This window comes from Lagenorhynchus albirostris, chromosome 2 (genome assembly GCF_949774975.1).
Source record: "Lagenorhynchus albirostris chromosome 2, mLagAlb1.1, whole genome shotgun sequence".
NCBI lineage: Eukaryota > Metazoa > Chordata > Mammalia > Artiodactyla > Delphinidae > Lagenorhynchus > Lagenorhynchus albirostris.
The window spans coordinates 152,603,193-152,621,496 of NC_083096.1; the positions used below are offsets into that span (position 1 = coordinate 152,603,193).

General features: G+C 51.2%; 1 protein-coding gene and 1 long non-coding RNA gene across 2 annotated transcripts in view; one reads left to right on the top strand and one right to left on the bottom strand.

Moving 5' to 3' along the window:
- HIVEP3 (HIVEP zinc finger 3) overlaps positions 1 to 18,304 on the top strand; it is a 503,676-nt gene that overhangs the window by 402,946 nt on the left and 82,426 nt on the right. Inside the window, exon 4 of the mRNA XM_060140364.1 lies at positions 2,370 to 2,567. The gene's annotated coding sequence lies outside the window, so the exon portion shown is untranslated. The remainder of the gene's footprint in view (positions 1 to 2,369; positions 2,568 to 18,304) is intronic.
- The window catches only part of LOC132514885 (uncharacterized), a 449,815-nt gene that overhangs the window by 176,635 nt on the left and 254,876 nt on the right, over positions 1 to 18,304 (bottom strand). The gene's annotated exons all lie outside the window — the stretch shown is intronic.

Here is an 18,304-nt window from a genome sequence, read left to right on the forward strand (position 1 = left end):
TATGCCTTCACCATGTAGCAGCTTAAATCCAGCGATGCTGTAATACATTCCTTTGATGTCTTGCCCCTCACCCATCCCTACCCCAACTGTGATCCCCTTGAAGGGAGGGAATAAATTTTTGCTGTCTTCTATCTCCAGGACCTACTACCCAGCCTGCCCCCAAGTAGGCACTGAACGCACATCTGTTAAATGAATGAACGGCCGAATTAGGTTCTAAAGAGAATCGTTCTGTGCCGTGTGTGACACACCATGCCTGGCTCTAGGGGTGGGGGGATGAGTCAGACCAACCTGCCCCAGGTGTAGGCTGTCTACCGAGGCTTTAAGACTCCTGGAGTCTCTGTGCACAGGGGCTGCTGTTACTTACCCTGAGAGGCCAGCAGATGTGCTCCGGGCATTCTGGGGAAGCAGGACTTAAGTCCAGTTTGGCGGGAGCTGCATGAGCCTCCTGAGGAAGGATGGGTAGGATGTGGCCAGGTAGACATGGTTATGGGGGGGAGGGGAGTAGCATGTGAGCAAAGGCTCAGAGGTGGGAAATTGTGGACCGTGTTTATAGAATAACATGTTCTGAGACATTGGTGTTTCTATACTCGGAGGGATAGAGCCAGCTGTTTTTATTAATAATTTGAGATCTGTTGGAGGGCATGAGGTCAGATCTGGAGATGATGGAAGAACATGGAGTGGTGAAAAGTTTGGGTGCCTTGGACAACAGAATTGGGAAATCATAGACAGGAGCCACAGAGCAAGTGCAACCATTCCGCTGTGTGGTGGTGCGATGCTGCCCTGGGGTGTGGGACAGGGCTGGCTGGATTTGAGAGCAGCAGGTATAGCAGGGAGGGGACAGCAGAGGGGCTTTGGTTAGCTGTGCATTTGTAGGAATCAGCAGTAGGATGTAGTTGCCAAAACGTTAACTTTTCCAAGACTGTGTCAATATAAAGCATGGTGCCCAAGAGAAGGAAGGTGACAGTACCCCAGGCCTGCGTGCAGGTTACCCCAGACCTAGATCACTAGATGCACTGGAATGGTATCCATAGTATGACATGGGCTGAACCACGTGCCAGGCATGGGTCTGGGCCCTTTACATGTACTGAATCGTTAAAACCCTGGGAGGTACTTGCCATTCTTAGCCCCCCTCATCAGGCACAGCAAGGCTCAGCAACTTTCCAAAGCAGAGGTAATGAGGAGAAGGCCCGGGCTGGAACCCAGGTATCCCGGCCTTAGGTGCCCTGTTCTCAGCCACCACTCCACACCACCTCCAGCAGACACACCAGAGTACAGCTCAAGGCAGCAGCGTGGATGTGACATGCCATGCTAGATTCGACTAGAACAGCTTTCTAGATCATGAAACATGTTCCTCTGTATTTTCTTGTTTGAGTCTTACCACAGCCTGATAAGTTGATTATTAAAAACTGGTGCGGTAAACATTGTTGCCTCCCTTGGCCCTGAATGCTCTGTTTTGTTTCACGGTTTGGGGAATGCAATGCACACTTATGTCTATTATTGCGTTTAATTCTCACCCAGGCCCCAATAGGGGTCAGTTTTGCAGGTTGTCTTGGTTTTTCTCTTGCCGTGGAACAAATTACTCCCAACACCGCGGCTTCAAACAACCCTCCTTTGTTAGCTCACAGTCCTATAGGTCTGAAGTCGGGCACGGAGTGGCTGGGTTCTCTGCTCAGGGCTGAAATCAAGGTATCCGTAGGCTGAGTTCTCATCTGGAGGCTCGGGGGAAATGCCGCTTTTCCAGGCTCATTCGATTGCTGGAATCCAGGGCCTAGGTGGTTGCAGGGAGTCAGCAGGGGGTTGCCCTCAGCTCCCAAGAGGCTGCCCTCAGGTCCTTTCCACACGGCCCCCTCCACCTGCAAGTCAGCAAGTGCATATGTCAAATCCTCCCCTTGATTCTAAGCCCTGTGACTTCCTCTTCTGTGACCAACCAGAGAGAAATCTGCTTTTAAAGGACTTTCTCAATTAGGTCAAGCCAGGGAATGACCTCCCTATTTTAAGGTCAAGTGCGCCCTATAACAGAACCTAATTGTGAGAGTAAAATCCATGATATTCACAGGCCTAAGGATTATGCGTGATGCATACACCAGGGGGGACAGGAAACCTAAGGGCCGTCTTAGAATTCTGCCTACTTACTGGTGAAAAAATAGCGACTCATAGAAGTTAGGTGCCAGGTACAAGGTAGAATATGGTAGGCGCCAGGGCCACCACGCCACACCGTCTCCCCAGGGATCACGGGGCTCTGGCCTGGAACCAAGACAAGCAGCCTGGGAGGAGTTGGGGCCTGGGCTCCTGGGACCAGGCAGACACTGTTCTATGTCTGAAGAAGTTGACCAAACTCTTTGACCATGTTTTTCGACCGTCCCCTGCAGGATTCGGGGTACGAACCCGGCAGCCTCAAACTAGTTCATGGAGGAACCTCAAGCGACACTGGCCAGGAGAGCTCTCCCTTCCAGAGGGAAGAGCAGAGCGTGAGAGGAGGCAGCTGCTGCAGGAGTGGACATGAACGCTGGTTTTCAAAGAGAGCAGCGTTTTAGTTTCGGTCATCGGAAGTGGTGGCTTCAGCACAGGTAGGAAACGGGCGGCCAGTGAATATGCTTGCTGGGCACTCCATGTGGTCTTTCTGTTTCCGTTGTTGTTTTTTGTTTTTGTTTTTGTTTTGCGGTACGCGGGCCTCTCACCGTTGCGGCCCCTCCCGTTGCGGAGCACAGGCTCCGGACGCGCAGGCTCGGTGGCCATGGTTCACGGGCCCAGCCGCTCCGCGGCATGTGGGATCTTCCCAGACCGGGGCACGAACCTGCGTCCCCTGCATCGGCAGGCGGACTCTCAACCACTGCGCCACCAGGGAAGCCCCATGTGGTCTTTCTTGCCCGAGCTTGCCAGAGTCCTTCCTCTTTCAAATGGATGATGATGGTGACGATGATTGCCTTGCTCGAGCCTCTGTGAAAGTTGGACGTCCTCGGGACTTCCTTGGTCACGGGTAGAAACCTTGAGGGCCAACACTCTTTCACTGCCCCACACTGTCTCCCCCAAAATGCAGTCCTGTCTCCCCAGTCCCTCAGTTTCCATTCTGTCCTTGGCAACACCACTGCTTAAGGAACCACGGCCTCCCTACGTGCCACCCTCACCATGCCGTCCTGCTGGCCAACTCCACCCACTTCTCTGTGCCCCACCTCTGCCTCCCAGGATGGCTCTTGCCTAAAGAGGCCCTGCCACCCCCTCCCTAGTTAGAACATCACAGTGGGTATTGAAGACAGAGCAACATCTTTCAGGGCCCTCCCGGCTATGAAGAAATGAAAGGATGTTGGGTTCTCAGCCTGAGCTGCATATTAGAATCACCTGGAGTTTTTAAAAATTCCACTAGCAGGGTCCCATCTCCAGAGAGACTGCCTGAATGGCCCTGGGAGAGGGCCCCAGCATGGCTATATATATGCCCATTTGATTTGTTTTTAGCTTTTCAGGTATGAGTTGTGGTTTCAGGTTAGAAGTTCAGGCTGTGATTCAGGTTAGGTGTGTGGTGTTAGAAGCTCTTTGGGTCAGGAATATGTCTCTGGATGTTTCGTGTGGCTGTGGAGTGCATCAGAATCACCCAGGGAGAAGGAGAGGGAGGGGGAGAGTGCCTCCGTTAAAACAAAATGGACTTCTTGACCCACCCAGGCATGCTGTCTGGAGGTGGGGACACAGGCATCTGTGTTTTTATTCTGATGCAGCCAAGGTTTGGGTGCTCTGGGGCCTCTTTCTGGGGCCCCTGGAGATGCTTGTCCTGTGTTTGGGTCTGTGGGCTCAGCCGCGAGTCCCAGCGGGTGCTTCCCAGCCTGGTGTGCTGTGAGCAGCGCTCATTCCCTTCCTCCAAACAGAAGTGTTCTCACTTACAGGGGGGAGGACGGGGACTCAGGCAGCCCTCAGAGACAGCATCTCTGTAGCTGTCTGAACGGTCCGGTGGCTGGGGCTGGGCCTCTGCCCACAGCTCTGCCGTACCACGTGGACCCCCCTAGACCCAGGCCGTGATCAGGGTTCTCCAGAGGAGGTGGAGGAATCACCCCCTGGACTCCGATGAAGGATGACTGGGCATTTGAGCCTCGGTTTGAGGGCGTGTTTGATGGGGTACCTAGTAGTGGAGGCTGTGGATCTTCCCAAGCTCAAATTCCAGTTCCAGCCTTTACTGCTTTGGGAGGCAGATTGCTTAGACTCTCTGCCTCGTCTTTCTTCCTTGGAAAATGGGAGAGTCATGGCTCTTGCCTTACAGGGCTGCTGGCGAGATACAGGTGAGGCCCTGGGATGTTGCCAGACACCTAGCAAGGGCTCCCCAAGATAAGCAGCCCTCTGACTCATGCAGGCAGTTCGACCACCACTCCACCCTCCTCACTGCAGCCCTGTGCCACGTCTGCCATACTGTGCCATCTGGTCCCGGTACATGAGTTCCTAAGAGAGAGTCAGGGTGAAGTTAAGGGCTGATGCTGCACATGGGGCCTGGCGCTTTGCAGACAAGACTGAGTCCTGCAGAAACCACAGTGAGGCTGGTTCTGTTGCCTGTTTTGTACAGGAAACTGAGAACAGAGAGGTCCAGTAATTTAAAGACAGTCACACAGCTAGTAAGGAGCAGTACCTCTGGCTACAAAAGACCCAGTACTTTCTTCTAAGAGGCTTCTGAAAGAAAGGCAGTAACAGCTTCAAGGAGGACTTCTCCCCCAAGAGTATCTACCTTTTAATAGAAATCAGCAGCACCATAATACGAACGAATGGGTCCCCCTCCCTCGGCATCCTGGGATACCTCGTTGTACCTCGATTTAGCATTTGTCTCCTTGTGCACGTATCAGAGTTAGCTGTACGTGGTCTCCTCCCCTAGCGGTCTCAGGGCAGGGTCTGAATTTATTCAGCTAGGTGTGCAGTTGATACTTGAACTATGCCGGAAGTAGAAACTTCTGAGTGTTGCAAGCAGAGAAATGGGGACACTGTCATGGGGAATACAGATGGGGGAATCCTCCCCAGACCTGGCGCTTGCCCTTCCCTACTTCCCTCTCAAACTCTCCTTTTTGTCCACGGGGGCCCTGGCAGCTGCATGGAAGCATCTGTAGGGGATGGGACTGGCCCAGAGGGAAATAAGCTGTCAGTTCCAGTGAGAACTCTGGTCCCCACCCCTTCCCGTGCTCCCTCTGGGGAATCCAAGCATACGTGATTAATGGGGTGCTGACTCAGTGCTTCTGGAGTGTCCAGGCACTCAGGGCCCACTGCTGGCACAGCTGCCCCAGCCACCAGTGGGGGGGCTGGGATACATGGCATCTGAATGAGGTGGAGGGCTCGGGCCCAGGCAGGCAGGGGTGCCAGGTAGGAGCTGGCCGCGTGCCGGTCTTCCGCGGCCTTGCAGAATCCCCCATGCCGGGGGGGGGGGCCATTAATACCATTTGAGGCTTGGGAACGGGTATGTTGGAATTATTTCAGAGCAAGGAGTTGTGGAGTCATGGCCCCTCGCCTTTAGTACAGGCCTGGACTGGGGCTCTCTCCAGAGTTAAGGTAATTTTTGAATAAGCGATTGGAAGATGAATCTAATTTGAAGATGGCTGTGAAAGCATTTTCTTAGTAGCAAAGCTTTCTGCTAGTAGTTTTCAAACATTTATAGTTTTAGAAACCATTTTAAAAAGTCAAATCCTGCATGGAATGCGAAGTTAAAGTGGTAGTTTATTAACACACATTTATTTTCTAAGTTGAAAATGTTAACACCTATTTATTATGAGAATCCATTAACAGAGCAATGACTCAGCTTTGATGCATAAAAACATCGAAAGCTCAGGGTCTAGATCAAGCGTCAGCAAACTACAGCCTGTGGGCCTAACCCAGGCTGCCGCCTGATTTTTGTAAATGAAATTTTATTGGAACGCCGCTATGCCATTCGTTTAAACGTTATTTATGGCCGCTTTCCCACTCTAATGGCAGAGTTGAGTAGTTGTGACAGAGACTGTCTGTCCCACAAAGCCAAAAATATTTACTATTTGGCCCTGTGTAGAAGCAGTTTGCCGATCTCTGTTTTAGACGATCATTGTATCGGAATATCAGCTGTAACATCCAGGATTGCTTCGTCATTTTTGTTTTGTTTGGCTCGGTTCCACGATATTAAGAAAATTCTAAATGAGACCATGTGAATTGGTAACAGATTTCTCATAGCTGAACTTGCGGCCCAGGATGATCTTCAGTTCAATGTTATGTAGACATCTAGGGAGGAGGAGAAGGGAATTCTGGTTTGCATCACTAACGGTGTCAAACATTTTCTTGGATTCCTTCTTACTACAGCACTCAGGCAGCACACAATCATTTATGACATCTTCATGATAATCCGTTCTCATATCACTGAAAGCTTTAGCATGTACTTGTTCGTGTGGTTTACAGAAGTGTGTATAGTCCTGAATTTTTAAAACAACAACATAAAGATACCCAGTTAGAAGCTCCAGTCTTTCTAATTGAAGACACATCTCAATACTGAAGTTCAGGATCCACCCAGGCCTTAGTCCAAGGTCTGTACAAACCACGTGCAGCCGGCCGCCCCCGTTGGCTCGACTCCGTGTTACAGTGTGCCGTAGAACATGTTGGGAAGTTCGGGTCCATTTTCCGTAACAGTTTTAATAGGCGTCAGACTATATTTTTAGAATAGAATTCTCACACGACATTTGAAGAACCTCTGAAACACCTCTGCAGAGCACCGTTTGCAAACCGCCTCTTCGGCAAATATTAGTGGTTCTTGTTTCTGTGCTGAAGGATAACGGAGGAGCTAAGGATGCTGAGAGTTGGGGTTGGGAGGCAGAGGAGTAGGTAGTGAAAGAGGGTGGAGGAGAGAAGTGAGGGGATGCTGTCCATGGTGGAGAGGGTCACGGGGCAGGGAGCAGGGGGGTGGTCAGTAGTGGGAAAAGTACTTGGGAAACACAGAGAAGCCCCAGGAGCTCCTGCCAAAGCTGGAGGTGTCTCCTAACAGCTGTTGGTGACTTAAACACAGCTCTCCGGAGCTGCTCTAATAACTTCCAGCCATGGGCTTGGAAGAAGAGGTCCAGAAGGTTAAAATATGCTCATAGACATGGTGGGGGGAGAGTGTGGAAGGCTCTTACAAATCGCTTCTAATCATCATGCCAAGGACCTCTGAGGCCACTCAGCAGATCTGGTCAGGGGAGAGGAAGAGGGATGGCCGAGGGGTCCTCTGGGTCAGCATGCCAAGCTGGTTTATGCAGGAGGAGTGCACGTGAGCGTGTGCAGTGCTTGTGAGTGACCTGGATGGGGACAGATGTCAAGGCCCCAAGGAGGTGGTGACTGGTGTTGGGCAGTGGCTTTGGGCATTCGAGGCAAAGCCCACACAGCCAGGAGTAAAACCCAGGAGTCCTGGCTCCCAGGCCCCCTGCCTTCCCCTCGGAGGGTGCAAGGAAGGGAGGGGCAGGCTGGTGGCTTCGGGAGGCTGTGGGCTGGAGAAGGCCTCTCGGGGATAAAAAAGCACAAGTTCTTTCTGAGGTTTTGCTGCTCACCCCATAGAAAAAGAACAGTGTTAGATTTTAAAAGGGTGACCTCATTTTTTTCTTATTTACATAGCCCTGTTTGTTTCTATAGCCCTTTAGAAATAGCAGACGTGTGCTAAGCTTAGTGCTTCCCCCACCACCAGCGGCAGAGCCACTGTGTGGCGAGAAACACCTTTTCATCTAAGAGAGGGGCAGCCTTGTTTCCGAGGACAGATGGGAGCAAAACAGGACAGGTAGGAAGTTTCGTGGTTTTTCGTGTCGCTTTTCCAAAATAGCCACATGCCTGCCTCCCACTTCCTGCCTGGCTCGACTCAGGGTAGATTTTCTCCTGCAGAGGACTTGTGTTCTGTGAATTCTCAGAGAAGCTTGAAGGGATCCGTCAACAAGCAAACAGGCTCGACCCCCGACACCTTGAGCTTGGCACTTTGCGTCCCGCCTCTGCTGCTTACCAGCTGTGTGACCTTGGGCAAGCCGCTTCACCTCTCTGTGCCTCATCTGTAAAATGGGGATAACAACACTACCTGCGGTGGCTGTGCAGATTAAATCAGGGAGTATGTGTGAAGGGCTTAGCCCGAGGCGGTCACACAGCAACTCTTAATAAATCTCTTAATCCACAGCAGCAATTGTGATGTCCATCCCCCACCTGGACAGTTAGTTATAGCAGCCTCCCAGCCACCTTCCCTTCCTGCCGGCTTGTCTGCTCCAGCCCATCCCTATGTTGGCCCAAAATAATAGAAAAAGCACCCATCTGACCGTACTGTCTCTTCCTTAAAATCCACCCAGAGCTGTCAAAGCCTGTGGCCAGGATCCACGAAACTTTCTTTCGAAATGGCCAGGTGTAAATCTTCTAAGCTTTGCCAGCCATGCAGTCTCTTGCAGCTACTCACCTCCATTGTTGCTACGGGAAAGCGGCCATGGACAGTGTGTAGAAGAACTGGCGTGCCTGTCTTCCAGTAAAACTTCATGGATAAAAACAGGCAGTGGGCTGGACTTGCCAAACTCTGACCTAGAGTCGAGTCCAACTCCTTAGCTCAGCATTCTTAGTCCAGCCGTTCCCATCATCTCCATCCCTCTTCTCCTCCTCCCAGGCTCCCGGGGAACTCCTCACACTTCAATCCTTTGTGCATTCTTTCTGGACTTTCCTCCTCTGACTCCTGTGTGCCCCTCCCCCGCCTCCTGTGTGCCCCTCCCCCATGGCATTAGGAGACTTTGCTCTGGGATTCTGTGGTCCCCTATCTTTACTTCTACTCTGTCTTTACTGTTAGAGAGCACCCCCAGGCAGGAATTCTACCATCCTCCTATGACACTGCAGTGCATGTTTTGGTCTTTGTAGATGCTCAGTGTTTGTGATCAAACACAAAGATCTGCGAGAAGACGGTTGCCCTCAGGGAGCTTACGGGCTGGTTAGGAAGCTAGGATGTGAGCTGGTGAAAAGCCAGCCAGCAACCTAGGCAGGAAACGAGAGTGCGTGGATTTGTCGGGATACCGATGACAAGTTGGAAGAAGGAGAAGGCATTTGAGTTGGACCTTACAGGATGGAAAAAAGACTATCAGAGAGAGGGAGGTCAGGAAGGCTTTCTGTGCTGGGGAAATGGCAAGAGAAGAGCAGACTCAGTTCTGGGTTCAGGGTGATGAATGGACAGACCAGTAGGGTGAGGGTCTGATCAGGGGTTGGGTGGGTGGTGAGGGAGTTTGGACTTTATCCTGTGAGCCAGAGTTTCTCTAAGTGTGATCCACAGCTCCCTCCGCTCCAACAGAATTGCCTGGGGTGTTTCTTTAAAATGCAGTTTCTGGGGCTCTGTCTCAGACTGGAGGCTAGGAGCTGCAGGGGGTTAAGGCCACGGTCTGTAAGAAGCTACAACATTGTTAGGGGTGATGATCATGAATATTCTTCAGATGGATGTCGCCTGCGGGCATCACAGCCAGGCTGGGGAGAGTTGAGGTAGGGATGCTTAATCTTCTCCCAAAGCAGATGAGGACACCCAAGCTCAGACATGGCAAGTGACTTGCCCAAGGTCACACTGCAAATTACTGGCAGTTATGGGCCTGACTACTTCTGGAACAGGGCCTGGGGTTGTCCTGGAGGATGCACAGAGGGAGGAGAGACAGGCATGGTGACTGTCCCAGCGCCCAGAGCAGCCTGGTACACACTGGTACTTGGTGAGCAGGTGCTGAACAAATGAGGGAATGGGTGGGGTGGGTGGATGGATGGATAGCATGGGGGCAGAGGAGAGTGGAGGCAGTTTTGAGATAGTTCTGATGTTGCAAGCCTGAAGGTTTAGAAGAACGGTGATACCAGAAGCATAGGAGAAGAAAAGATGAGTTTGGTGCTAAGCATATCGAATTTGAGAGGCCAGCAGGATGGCCCAGCCAGAGGTTGGCAGCTGGAAGGGCAGGGTTGGGGAGTTCCGGGGACAAGGCAGGTGATGTGTGCAGCTGTGGAAGCCACTAGTAAGACAAGGTGAGAAATGTAGAGAGAGACAAGTAGGGGATTAAGGACCAAAACCTGAGGAACGAGCACAGGCATCCAGGAAAAAAAAGGTTCGGGTGAAAGAGTCAGAGAAGTGCTCGGAGGGCCAGAAGAGGAGTCGGGACGGGCCGGGGCAGACGGAGAAAAGAGAGATTTCAACAGCCAGTCACCTGGGTAACTCAGCTTGGGCCCCTCTTTAGAATAAAACCAGCCAACCTCATAGAAATTGTGCCATAGGTAAACAAAAATGTCAATCCAAATAAAACCCAAATCACGAGTTTCTGTTTGCTTGGGATTTGTGCTCCCTGCCGGCAGAATTGCAGGTGTGGGAGAGTGGGCGACTCCTGGACCCGCCTGTCCCACCTGTCGGGACAAGCCCTGCTGTGTTGTCTCTGCCCGGTTCTGGTTGGCATGCTTCCTGGGGATCACTCTGTTGCTTGGGGCCTTCGTCTTCCTCTCCTGTGCCTCACTTTCCCCCTTCCCTTCCACCTCTCTCTTTATTCATCCAACAGATATTTATTATTGGTAATAAAACTCTGTGCAGAGGAACTCAGCTGAGGCCGCTAAACACCGTGGGGCCTGTAAGTCACCCACTGGAGAGATTTTTAAAAAAACAGAGAGAGATTTCTGAACTTGCAAATTCAAGTTGCCTAAAAGTAAGAAGGAGCCAGAGATGGCTGGGTCCTCACAGCCCCATCTGGGCCGCTTCTGTGTGGCTGCCTCTGTGAATGAGCCATTCTGGATCAACTCTGCCTGGGCTGGGTCGGGGAGGCACTGAGGTCCAGGTGTCAGGGTGTTTCCCCCATAAGGCCCTAAAAATATAGCATCTGGGCCAGCTCTATCTGGCCTCCCTGGAGCTTTCAGAGTCTCTCCTTTCATTGATCCTGCTTGTGCCACCACACTTGTCCCCTCCCTCCACCCCTAACACACACACACACACACACACGCGCGCGCGCGCGCGCGCGCGCGCGCGTGCACACACTATGTCACAGTGACACCAGGACCTCCATCACCATCATCCATCCTCAAAGGGGTAGATCACCTTTAAAATCAGCCCTGCCTGAACAGATGGTAGTACCGCGCACCGTTTTAAGTGACAAAACACACACATTCCTGCCTCTGAATATATTGTCACCTTATCACATATTGTTTTGTGAGATATTAAAGATATGAACGTATCTATAAAATAAATATAAAGGTATTATCTTTTACTTATATAAAGTATGTAGTAGATGACAAGATGACATCAGGAAAGGAAAGGAATCAGGCGGTTAGGGCGGGCCCCCCAGAGAAGTGGCATTTGAGCAAAGCCCTGAGGGTTGAGAGAGTGAGCCCTGGGGCACCTGGGGAAGAGTGTTCGGGCAGAGGCGGGATCTTGCCAGGCGGGAACAGCAAGGAGACCAGTGTGGCTGGAGGGGCAGGGGTGGGGGCGGAGGAGGAATATGCCACCATATGGTGGCAGAGGGTGAGTGTGTGCAGATAATTGAGAAGCCGCTGGAGGTCCGAGCCCTGGAGTGGCCTGATCTGCCGAATGTTCTGGAAAGCCCAGCCAGCTGTGTGTGGAGACCACACTGCAGGAAGCCAGGGCAGCATGGGAGGCTGGCGTCAGCATCAGGAAGCGATAATGTCGCAGACCAGGGTGGCAGCCGTGGAAAGTGGTTGGATTCTGGGTATAGTCTGAAGGCAGAGCCGACATGATCCACCAGCAGATGGGATGCGTAGTGTAAGAGAAAGAGATTAGGGACGAGAGCCCTGCTGGTCCTTACATTTGCTCACTCTGCTCTCAGGCTAGTCAACCTCTCTAAGCCTCAGTTTCCTCATCTGGAAAATGGGGCAGTTGGATCGATAACTTCCCAGATCTCTTCTGGCTTGAAAACTCACCCCTTCAGCTTAGGTCACTGGTGGCTGGCTTTAAGGATGTGGGGTGGAACTTGTGCTTTAAAAAGGGGGCTTAGACTAGACACAACTGACAGAGAAAGAAAAGGGAGAGGAGCCTTGCAGGCAGAGGGAACGGCAGGAGCACAGACTAGGGTGCAGGGTCAAGAGGCCCAAGAGTGATGCTGAGGAGCAGTGAGCAGACTCCATGGCTGGGGCCGAGGACCTCGGGAGGAGGATGCCGGGGGCTACAGGGATGGGCCCACTACGCCCTTTGGAATAAACCAGCAGGTTCAGGGCCCGAGCATTTTTTGCAAATACTGAGGCCCTCAATTTTGAGCCTTTTCAGATGGATACACTCAGGCAGGAAGGAACAAGGCTTGGCTGCTGTCCGGGGAGAGTTAACCTCCTGGCCCGGCATTGCATAACCGCAAAGCCTGCTGAGCGCAAGGAGACTCTTCTGTGTGGCAGCCAGAGTGGCAAGCCTGGTGGCTCTGGGCTCTGGCACCGTCCCGCAGCGGAACAAACAGCCCTCCCTTCCTAGATAATGGCCCTCATTGAGCATTGTGTCCGTGGCCAGCACCCAGCGCAGGGCAGCTCAGCCTGGGTAAGTTTCCTCTCTCGGCTGCCTAGCAAAATGTTTACACTAAGCCTTTCTAGTAAGACGGTTCCTACGAACCAGCAGGCGGAGAAGCTAGAGAAAAGTGCCCCCCAGCGACCCTACTCCCGGCTCAAGAGAAATGCTTTTGCACACCCCACGTGTGAACCTGGGTTGGTCATTGCCCTCCAGGACTCTTTTGTAAAATGAGGCATTGAGCTGGAAGATGCATGAAGGTCTGTCCAGCTCCAAAATTATTGGCATTTTCTCTAAGTGAAGAATGAGTCCATTTTCTCATTGGGTGGGGGTAGAATTAGTCTGTCCATTAATATTTCACAAAGGGCCTTTTTCTCAGGAAGGCATGTGTGTGATTGGGGGGAGCTGAAGATAAGAACTCTGAACGCTACCGGCTTGGATCTCTCCTACTGCGCCGTTGGCACCAGCAAAGATGCTGCGCCTCTGTGCGTGTGTCCTTCAACGGGGAGGAGGTCACCCCAGAGGATGCTGCACTTTAAGAGGTATCTGGACCAGCCGTAGGGGACACCAAACCATGTGGACAGAGGAACATTTGGGGAAACTGGACTAGAGAGGACTGTCATCAACCATCCTAGGGGTCATCCTGGAGAAGAGGGGTCAGAGGTGTTCTGTGGGGTCCTCGGGACAGAATCAAAACCAGTGAGTGAAAATCGCATGGCTCATCCTTAGGAAGATGCCTGGAACAATAGGCCCCATAATACTCCAGCCCAAAACACACATACCCTTTGACCCACGGTCCCACTTCTGGGAATCCGGCCTATGGAACAATAGCACCAGTCCGTAAAGATATGTGTACAAAGGATGTTTATTGCAAAATTCCAGTGGCAAAAAAATTAGAAAAAAGTATGAAACTCAACAGTAGGGAGGGCTCAAAGGTATTATATTCAACCCGTGGCCCATCATTCAGCTATTTAAAAAGAATGAAGGGATTCCCTGGCAGTCCAGTAGTTAGGACTCTGCGCTTTCACTGTTTCACTACTGAGGGCCTGGGTTCAATCCCTGGTTGGGGAACTAAGATCCCGTAAGCCAAGGTGTGCGGCGTGGCCGAAAAAAAAAAAAGAGAGAGAGAGAGAGAGAGAGACAACCCTGTCTCTGTTTAGAAAGGCAGTGGAGTGCAGTGGTTAGGAACACAGAGGCTGGAGGCAGACTGCCAGGGTTCAGATCCGGATCCCGCGAACTCTGTTACATGACTCTCTGACCATCAGTCTTCTCTTTGGTGAAGGAGGAATTATAACAGTGCCTGCCCTATAGGCTTGATGCAGGTGCCTGGTGTATAGGAACTGCTCAAAAAATGTTGGCCTTTGACCTAGAAAGATGGTCCGTGAGAAAAGCAAGGTATGGAGAAGTGTACACAGGGTGATTCCGTTTTTACAAAAACAAAAAAAATGCTCCCCCCACCCCGCCCTTGAAGAAAAAGAAGAGCAATTGCTGCTGCCCCAGGTCTTGAGTGACCTCCCGAGAGCAGTCCCTAAGGGGAGGCTCACGTCGTGGGGAGGAGCGTGCGCCAGTGCTCTTGAAGGTCCCTTCCAACCCTGAGACTCTGAGACTTTTTGGGCCCATCTTGGCAATTTCAGTGTGCATCCTTGCCCGGCGTTTGACCCCACCAAATAGACTGCTGTGCGCAGTATATATGCCAGGAAAGACTTGTCATTTTCACAGACGGGGAGCAAGGACTTGTTGGTGGCTTGGTTTTATAACAATGCTCATTGCCCCAGTGTGGTGCTCATCCGTGGGGCCCATCAGCTGGGACTCTCCAGGTGGGGCCCAGACCCCACTTGGCTTGTGTGAGCCACGCCAAGGATGCCATGGCCTGGGCTTGAGATGGACTCTGCCTTGGTCGGCCTCAGACACGCTCAGATTCACCCCCCAAGTGCCACAGGCTTCGGGAATAGAGGGAGAGGCGGCAGGCTGAGAAGACCCCCAGCTGGGGTGTACCTGACATGCAAATCAGAACCATTTCCTCCGCTCCAGTTAGAGCCCCTTGAGATGGGCACAGAGCGTTATATTAGCAGAGAGAAAGCACACTTGTTTAAAGGGCTAGTACTAAATTTATTCATGTATTTAACAAATACATTTAGACTTTTAAAAATATTTCAATCAAACAACGACAGCAAAATACACAATAATAGAACAAACAGTGGTAAACCCACTAACCCGCTTAAAAAAGACTTCAGCAAACACAGCAGAAGCTGCTGTGTAGCCTTCCATCATCGCAGGCCCCTCCCCGCGCCCCCCAGAGGTGACCATCCTCCAGAACTTGCTGTGAACATCTCAGGGTTGTTCTCTGAACACCTACTATGTGCCAGGCAGAGTGCTGGGTGCTGATTCACGCTGGGGAACAAAACAGACACGGTTCCCACCTTCATGGGACTTGTGGAGTTGGGTGAGACCCCGGTCCCTCTATTAGAGGCCTTCGGTGAGCGCCAGTCTTTGGTTACGTAAATGGTCACCTGTCCATCTGGGGCAATGACAAAGGCGAGCCTGGAAGAAATCCTGACACCTGCCCTGTCACCAGCCTTGTGATTGGGGGCAAGTCTCCTGAGTGTCGGTCTGTCACACATGAGCTTTGAACTAGATGACGTTCAAGGGCCTTGCAGCTCCATGATCATGGGGGGCGTGGGGGAGCCTAAACCACATCTGCCCAGGGACCCGCTCCATCACTCTGGCAGGTGCAGGGGGTGAGGGGGAACTTGGCTGTTCGTGAACGGGGGGGCACACCCTCGTGCATCCAAAGTGAAATGGTGGGGGGAGGCTTTTGTGCAGGACACAAACCACTAGTAGAACATGAGGTGGTTTTAGGGGAACATGGGTGAAATCCATTTTTTTAAGAGTAATTTCTTACTATTAAAACAGTTAAATAAAAACCTAGAGTTGGCAGTTACACCCATGATCCCTACTGCTAAGATGAGGCTATATTTTAACAAGTCAAATTCAAGTCAATGTAAATTAAAGTTTTATATAAATAACCGTACAGATGGTGTGTGTTTCTGGCGAAACGTGGCATGGTGGTCACCAAATGGCACAGCATTTCCCAAACGAGAGCTCATGATGTAAAGGGTGGGGCCCACCTGGCATCTTTAGAGGCCGGCAGAGCCAGCCTGGAACTGGCGCGTCACAGCCCAAGAAGTATTGGAGGAATGACTTCATGAATGGCTCCCTCTTTGAAACAGCAGGAGAGAAATTCCCTTCAGATCTTAGTGCCAAGAAGAGCTGCGCTTTCTCTGAGAAACTGCTGTGCTTATCATCAGGACACTGAGAAGGTACGACTAACTGTGTTGTCCTTCCTTCTTTTACTGCCAGGAAGCCCTACCCTGAACCTAGGGCCCAAACAGCCACCACGTGGGGATCCTAAGCTACTTCTCCATGGTCTTTTACCCCTTCTGCTGTAGACCTTATATCTTCCATTTCCCCTGGGCTGATGCATCATTTTTAACTCAAGCTCCGATTTTGTTTGTGTAAACCATCTCAGGTCCTCTGTGGAATAAAGCAAGTTAAAATTGAAAAAAAAAAAGGGAAATTAATTAATTAATTAATCAATTCCTGTACAAACTGCCTAAGACCAAAGCATTCTTGGCTCTACTTAGCCTGCTGGGATTTCCTGACAGGAGGTGCTGCTTCCCGGCTAATGTCTGGGTTAGACAGAGACGGTGGCCACTGTCGCTTCTGCACCCCTAGATCTGAACCAGCCAAGCGCTGGGGACCCACTCCTCCAGGAGTTGAACTTTGAGGCCACCTCAGAAATGGGACTCTCTCTCCAGACTCAGGGCTGGGCATGGCTCTCTCCCTACCAGAGAATTGGGTTTGCAGGCAGCTGTTCCCTTGGGCATTCCTGTGTGTGATTGGTTCCTACCAGCTGGTTCTGCTGCTGGCCCCAGACTGCCCAGACTGTGACAACATCTTCTGTCTGACTCCCATACTGCCCAGTCCCATACATCTGCTGCCAGACCCTGTGCTGTCCTGAGGGCTCATAGCACCCACTCCAAACTGTGTGATCTCCCTGGCATTATGGCCTCAGAACCTCTGGGGGGCAGGGTGCTCTCAGAAGCACCATGAAATACTAATACTTTTAAAGCAAATGAGTAAAAACATGATGCTAAGTAAGAGAAGCCAGACACGAAAGACCATGTATTGTATAGTTCCGTTTATATGAAATGTCCAGAATAGGCAATTCATAGAGACAGAAAGTAGATAAATTAACAGTTGCCAGGGGACGGGAATGTGGATTGACTGCTAAGGGGTGTGGGGTTTCTTTTGGGAACGATGAAAATGTTCTGGAATTACATAATGATGGTTGCACAATCTTGTGACTGTACTAAAAACCACTTAATCGGGGCTTCCCTGGTGGCGCAGTGGTTGAGGGTCCGCCTGCCGATGCAGGGGACACGGGTTCGTGGCCCGGTCCGGGAGGATCCCACATGCCGTGGAGCGGCTGGGCCCATGAGCCATGGCCGCTGAGCCTGCGCGTCCGGAGCCTGTGCTCCGCAACGGGAGAGGCCACAACAGTGAGAAGCCCGCGTACCGCACAAAAAGAAAAAAAAAAAAAAAAAACCACTTAATCATACATCTAAAAGAGTGAAATTTATGATATGTGAATTATACTAGATACCGTCTAATAGAGCAGGTTCCAAAACGTTATGTTCATGAGACAGACGCTCAAAGTTTAGAAAATTCTATTTATTAATAGATTAATATAGTCACTGGTCTTGAAAATGAATACACCCCCTTTTCCAGAAAGGAATCAAGGTGACTTCTGTAAACTATCCGTTAGCTAAGGTTTTCCACCATTAAAACTTCATTCATTCATTCGTTCTTTCACTCACAGACACCCACGAGTGCCTACCATGGGGCAGGCACAAAGAACGTCAAGGGAGTTAAAAACACAGTTCTGGGGACTTCCCTGGTGGTCCAGTGGTTAAGACTTTGCCTTCCAGTGCAGGGCGTACGGGTTCGATCCCTGGTTGGGGAGCTGGGGTCCCGCATGCCTTGTGGCCAGAAGGCCAAAACACAAAACAGAAGCTGTATTGTAACAAGTTCAATAAAGACTTTAAAAATGGTCCACATCAAAAAAAAAAAATTGTAAAAAGAACCCAAACAAACAGCTCTGCTCTATAAAATCTGTAGCTGGAGATACGATATGTGAAACCATCAGTACGGTGAGGGGTACGATAGAAACTGTCTTGAGCCCAGCATGTAATAGTAAGCATTCAAAAATTGGCAGCGGTCTTTGCCACAGGAGAGGGGAGCTATGAGTGACCTGGACAGGGAGATGGGTGTGATCCTGTTTGGGAAAGAGAAATCGCTCACTTGGGCCAAAACCCATTAGGAAACCCATTTGGAGAGGTTTGTGGCATGTTAGAAGGACTTGGAGTTCTTGGGAAGGGAGTGGGGAGTCCCTGCAGGCCAGTGAGCAGGGCTCTGCCTTGCCTGCCACCCAGGGAGGTGACTCAGCAGCCAGTGGTCCTGGCTGCCCTCCACCACTCCCTCCCCGGGGCATCCCTGTAGTTCCCCCTTCTAGGTGCCCCAGAGCCTCCCGGTCCGTGCCCTGGAAGGGGGCACCGTATTAATCCTGCCAGACTCGTGGGGACAACAACTAACAGAGGCCACCCGCTTTCTGCATGACAAACAAGAAACACCATTGGGTCTCCTGAGTTTCTGGGTGAAGGAAAAAGAGACGAGGATTTCAGGCTCTCAAGGTCCCACCCCTGCCCATCTTGCAACCCCTGCCCATGTGTCTTTTTAATTATGGTTTTCTCTGGGTATATGCCCAGTAGTGGGATTGCTGGGTCACATAGTAGTTCTATTTTTAGTTTTTTAAGGAACCTCCATACTGTTCTCCAT